This window comes from Hyla sarda, chromosome 2 (genome assembly GCF_029499605.1).
Source record: "Hyla sarda isolate aHylSar1 chromosome 2, aHylSar1.hap1, whole genome shotgun sequence".
Taxonomy (NCBI): domain Eukaryota; kingdom Metazoa; phylum Chordata; class Amphibia; order Anura; family Hylidae; genus Hyla; species Hyla sarda.
In genome coordinates, this window is record NC_079190.1 from 271,903,096 (window position 1) to 271,909,095 (window position 6,000).

The 6,000-nt window shown below is 41.4% G+C and overlaps 1 pseudogene; it reads right to left on the reverse strand.

The window, feature by feature from the left end:
- Positions 1 to 2,946, reverse strand: part of LOC130357439 (40S ribosomal protein S3a-like) — a 43,313-nt pseudogene extending 40,367 nt beyond the window's left edge.
- Between the last annotated feature and the right edge of the window lie 3,054 nt (positions 2,947 to 6,000).

The window sequence follows — 6,000 nt, forward strand, 5'->3', positions numbered from 1 at the left end:
TATGGAAAACACCTGTGCCTCTTCTATAAGTCCCTGCACCTCCCACACTTCCCTGCCAAATCTTTGTTGCCTAGTGCCTGAGAGAAAGCATTCCTGTGAGTTGCCTAGCCATGTTTCTGACCCTTGTTCTGTGACCTGACCTTGCTCCTTTGCCGCCTGCATACTGACCACCTGCTATGTCCCTGACTACGCTTCTTTGCTGCCTGCCCTGACCTTCTGCTATCCTGACCACGAGTTGCTGTATACTACCTGTGCTTCGAATCTCCTCAGCCGCCTGTGTAGTTGAGCCGTGCCAGGGGTAGCGACCTGGGTGCCGCCTGTCGCAGCAAGTCCATCCTGCTTTGCGGCGGGCTCTGGTGAAAACCAGCAGCACCTTAGACTCCGCTCCCTGGTACAGTCCGAGTCATCTGCCACACAGGTCCAGCGGATCCACTACCACAAGTGTTCCTGTCTACTCAACCTTGAGTGTTACAGTATTCTTACTAGATATAATGGCCCTGATTTACAAATAGTGTCAGGTTTTTACTAGTGTGAAATGTTGTTTCTGTGGGATTTCATTCTTATTTACTATGGGGATTCACAGATTTACAATTCGGGAAAATTGTCTGATCAGTTATGTCTAGGTGGAAATTTCCTGCCAATTATTTCCAGGATTTTCCCGAACACTGCACACTGGCGCAGACATGTCGCAGACACTATGCGCCAAAATAACTTGAAAAAAAAAAAAGTCAGTTTTAGCTCAGTAAATGAGGGCAATTGTGTTTTTTTTTTTTTTTGTAATAACATACTGATTATTTGGAGAAACCCTACTATTTTCCGGCCATTGGTTATGTTTTCCGGCCATTGGTTATGTTTTGCATATGTTTAACCTCTTGTGCCTGGATAGTGATATACAGGAGTTAGAAACAGTAATGAATTAAGTTTTTGTTTTAGTCTTTCTATATCTTTCGGTATATATAGTCTGGTAATACTGGGGACCAATTAATGTGATTGATTTAAATTGGTCATATGATTACACTATAGAACAAGCAATCAATGGATTTTTAATTACGGTATGGCTTATCTTCAGTGAAAGGGATTCAAAACTTTAACACGTACTAACATTCTCACATTTATGTAACATACAAAAACTGCAGTAGAAAAAAAGCAAAGAGTAGCCTTTAAGAAGTTGTCTAGAGAGGGAGAGATATAGCAACTTAGATGAAAGTATTGGCCTTTGTAATTTACCTTGTTTCATGATTTTGCAGACTTCAACTACTTTTAGTTCTTGTCTTTGATCACCGGAATTTGTGTTTTTCAGCTTAGTTTCAATATGGCATAAAATGATCCCCCATACCTATGTTAAAGCGAACTGTTGTGCAGAACATCTTATCCCTTATTCACAAATTAGGGGATAAGTGTCTAATCAGAGGGGATACGACTAATGGGACCCTGTTATCTCCCACCTGGCACCTCAGCTCTCTCCATGCAAGGAGTGACCTCCGATTTGTGCACAGATTTTTGTTGACCACGGAAAAAAGCAGTTGCAGAAACACCCCTCAATGTATCTCTATGGTAGAGCTGGAGATACACCAGTGGTCGGACCCCCGCGATCAGACGCTTATCCCCTATCCTGTGAATAGGGGATAAGATGTTCTGTACCAGAGTTCCCCTTTAAGGACTGAAGGCCAAAGAGGTTTGGCCTTTTTCTCCCAGGCATTTTCACCTGCCCTCCTTTGGTCGTCCCTCTGGCTTTTTATCAAACTTCCCACCATAATACACAACACTGTGTCAAGTAATCATTGCTGAAAGATAAATGGTGAGTGGGGAAGAGAGATGAAGGCCCCCATACACATTAGGGAAAAGGCAGTAGAACTTGATTATTTTAATGGGACATATGCTGTGTACAGCATATGTCTGGCCACTCAGCAACACCAGAAGCAGATAGCAAAAAAGAAATAAATGCATTCAAATGGATCCAGGTATGTGAGAAATGTGTAATGAATCTGATTTGTCCTAAATTGATACATTCATTATTACGGGTAACCATTGAATTTAGATGAATTTTTTAGTCTCATTACCACCAGTATATAAAATCCAGCACCAACCAATACCATCTGCGTTTATAAGCAGTTGTGAAATAATTGGTCGTTGTAAAGAGCTGACTTATTTCCGGCTTGGTACTGTCATAGGATGAGACCATTTGAGCAAGTCAGTTTGTGAAATACCTTCCATGATCAACTGATAACTGAATATTGGACGTGTTTAGAAACTGCGGCAAGAAGTGGCAGACCACATAAAGTTCCAGAGCCGGGGTAGTAAACACTGAAATGCATAGTACATAAAGGTCTCCAACTGTCTGCTTACTCAATAACTGCATTATAATCATCAAAACTGGGAGCTTCTTGTAATAGGTTTTTCTAACCAAACAGCTGTGTGTAAGCTTTATACCACCAAGTACAATATCAAGCATGAAACAGAGTGGTGTAAAGCACACTGCCACTGGATTCTGGAGCAGTGTAAACGTATTCTGTGCAGTTACTCTGTTTGGCGAATGCCAGGGGAGTTTTATCTGCCCCACTGCATTGGGCAAACTATTAAGTTTGGTGTATGAAGGAAAATATAATGGGATGTTTCTTAGGAGTTGGTCTAGGCCCCTCCGTCCAGTGAAAGGAAATCTTACCCCTCAACGATCACGAGCGCATATTTACGCTTGTGGCCTGCTCCCGTTGTTTGAAGCGCACTCAGGAGCTGAGCGCGCTTGGTACCTGCTGGGTCCCAGTTGCTACCAGCAGCCAGGACCCGCGGCTAATACCAGACCTCGCCGATCGGGCTTATGTTCGGTATTAACCCTTTAGACGCCGTGATCAAAGGATCCAAACCGGGAGAAAATACTGCCGGTTAGCTCAGCCTCTTACCTTGCTCCTTGCTGTCTGATCGTAGTTCCATTGCTCCAGGCTGAGCCATCGAGCACAGATTACACTGATCAATGCTATGTTATGGCATAGCATTGTTCAGTGCATGCAATCAAAGGATTACATGTTATATTCCCCTATGGGGGCTAAAAAAAAGTTACAAAAAAAGTTAAAAAAAAAGGTAAATAACTCCTTCCTGAATAAAAGTTGGATCACCCCCCTTTTCCCATTAAAAAATATGTTAACAAAAATTAAATAAACATATGTGGTATAGCCGCATGCATAAATGTTCGAACTATAAAAATATAATCAAACCAAAACCTAAAATGGCGTACACGTAAAAAAAATTCCAAAATTTAGTATTTTTGCTCACTTTGTATTACCTAAAAAAATGTATTAAAAGCAATCAAAAAGTCCCATCAAAACAAACATGGTACCAATAAATACTTCAGATCACGGTGCAAAAAATAAGCCCTCATACTGCCCTGTATATGAGAAAAATTAAAAAGTTATACTGGTCAGAAGATTTTTTTTAAGTGGTAACATTTAAAAAAAAAACTATATACATTGGGTATCATTGTATCTGTATGGACCTACAGAATAAACATATGATGTAATTTTACCAAAAAGTGCACTACGTAGAATCGGAAGCCCCCAAAAGTTACAAAATAGTGTTTATATTTCGCCATAAATTTTGGGGTGAAATGATTGATGTCATTACAAAGTATAATTGGGGGCGCCAAAAACAAGCCCTCATATGAGTCTGTAGGTGCAAAATTGAAAGAGTTCTGATTTTTTGAAGGTCAGGTGGAATATACAAAAATGCAAAAACATAAAAACCTCTGGTCCTTAAAGGGGTACTCCGCCCCTGGCATCTTATCCCCTATCCAAAGGATAGGGGATACGATGTTAGATCGCCGCGGTCCCACTGCTGGGGACCCCGGGGATCGCCATTGCAGCACTCCGCCATCATTACTGCGCAGAGCGAGTTTGCTCTGTGCATAATGACTGGCGATACAGGGGCCGTAGCAGTGTGACGTCATGGCTCCGCCCCTCATGACATCACGGCCCGTCCCCTTAATGCAAGTCTAGACTTGTATTGAAGGGGGCGTGCTGTGACGTCACGGGGCGGAGCCGTGACGTATCGATGCTCCGGCCCCTGTATTGCCCGTCATTACGCGCAGAGCGTTCTCGCTCTGCGCAGTGATGATAGCGGGGTGCTGCAGCAGCGATCCCCGGGGTCCCGCTGCTGGGTCTTATCTGACATCTTATCCCCTATCCTTTGGATAGGGGATAATATGTCTAGGGACGGAGTACCCCTTTAAGGGTTTAAAGGGGTATTTCAGTGGAAATTTTTATATTTTAATTAACTGGAGGCAGAATGCTATACAGATTTGTAAATTACTTCTATTTAAAAATATTAATCTTCCAGTACTTATCAGCTGCTGTGTGCTCCAGAAGAAGCTGTATAGTTATTTTCTGTCTAATCACAGTGCTCCCTGCTGTCACCTCTGTCCATGTCAGGAGCTGTCCAAAGTAGAAGCAAATCTCCATACCAAACCTCTCCTGCTCTGCACAGTTCCTGACATGGACAGAGGTGTTTAACTTTCTGGCACTAGTTGTTTTGAAATCATTTGTTTTCCACCAGAGTACCCCTTTAAGGGTACTGTAAATGCTCTCTAGACTGATTTTCCACAAAGAAATTTACAGTGTAAATCCACTGCAGATCATAGTTTCAGAAAAGGAATTTTCATGTACACACAGTGGAAATTTTTCTAACAAAAATTGACATGCAGTACAGATTTTAAATTTGCAGCATGTTAATTTATATTGCAGATTTCCCCATTGAAATCACTAAAGAAGTTCGAATCTGCACCAAATTGGCAGCATTTTTGCATCCATATTTGCTGTGGTATCCACAGCAAATCAGTCTAGTGTAAGAATCAGAGAAGGAGATGACTTAGTAAAATGAATGTCTAACGTGATTTATGAACAGCTTTATGGGAGCGCTGGCATTCAGATATAGGAAGATCTCTTTCAATGCTGGCTTACAGTATGATCAGGGCATCTGCATCCTTTCCCTACAAAGCCTGGCACATATTAACAGGGGGCATGGGCTTAATATAGCAGACATTTCTCCAATCACCTTCACATATTAGAAAGGTATGTCATGGGTGCTTTATAAATATGCTTCTTATCTGTTCACATTTCTTCAATTAGATTGCAGACATTTATAAATATATCCCTTCACATCCCTGCTTCCCTTCACTAAACAGAAAATTCTAAAAGCATGGCTGCCCACAGCCACTACTAGAGTGAGCTCACTTCAATACAGCAACTATAAACTATAATGTTGGGCTCAGAGTGGCAGATTTAACAAAACCTGTGCAGAAGAAAAGTTGACCAGTTGCCCATAGCAACCAATCAGATTGCTCCTTTCATTTTTTGGAGGCCTTTTCAAACATGAAAGTTGCAAGTTGATTAGTTGATATAGGCAACAGGTCGGGATAGGAGGACGGGATAGGAGGTCGGGATAGGTGGTCGGGATATGATGACGGGATAGGAGGTCGGGATATGACAACAATATATGAGGACGGCATATGAAGTCAAAAGCTTCCTCCTTTGTTTATTTTCCTCCCCAACAAGAATTAGGAAGGAAAAACCGGGTAACGCCTGGTACTCAGCTAGTATATATATATATATATATATATATATATATATATATATATATATATATAATGTTGTATACTGATTTTCACTGTTTTATAATGTTTTACACTCTTAAATCAACTGAAACTGTAATGCACCTAGCGAGACTGGGAGCACTGTAAGGGTTAACCAATACACACAGAAGATAGAGAGATGCTTGTTTTGGTCTAGCCTCCATACTCAAAGGAAGTGCAGTTGGTGCAGAGCATATGGTGAGGAGATGAAAAGCAGCCTCTCTGCTTTAAGAAATGCAGTGCCAGTGTCTCAGTGCCAGTCCTGAAAGGAGAGAAGTTTTAGATCTGTATGAATGATGGAAACTGAAGTACTGTGACACATGTAGAAGTATTTTCCCAGTTTTCATAGGACTATAGAGAAAAAGGGCAAGGGTAAAGAAGAA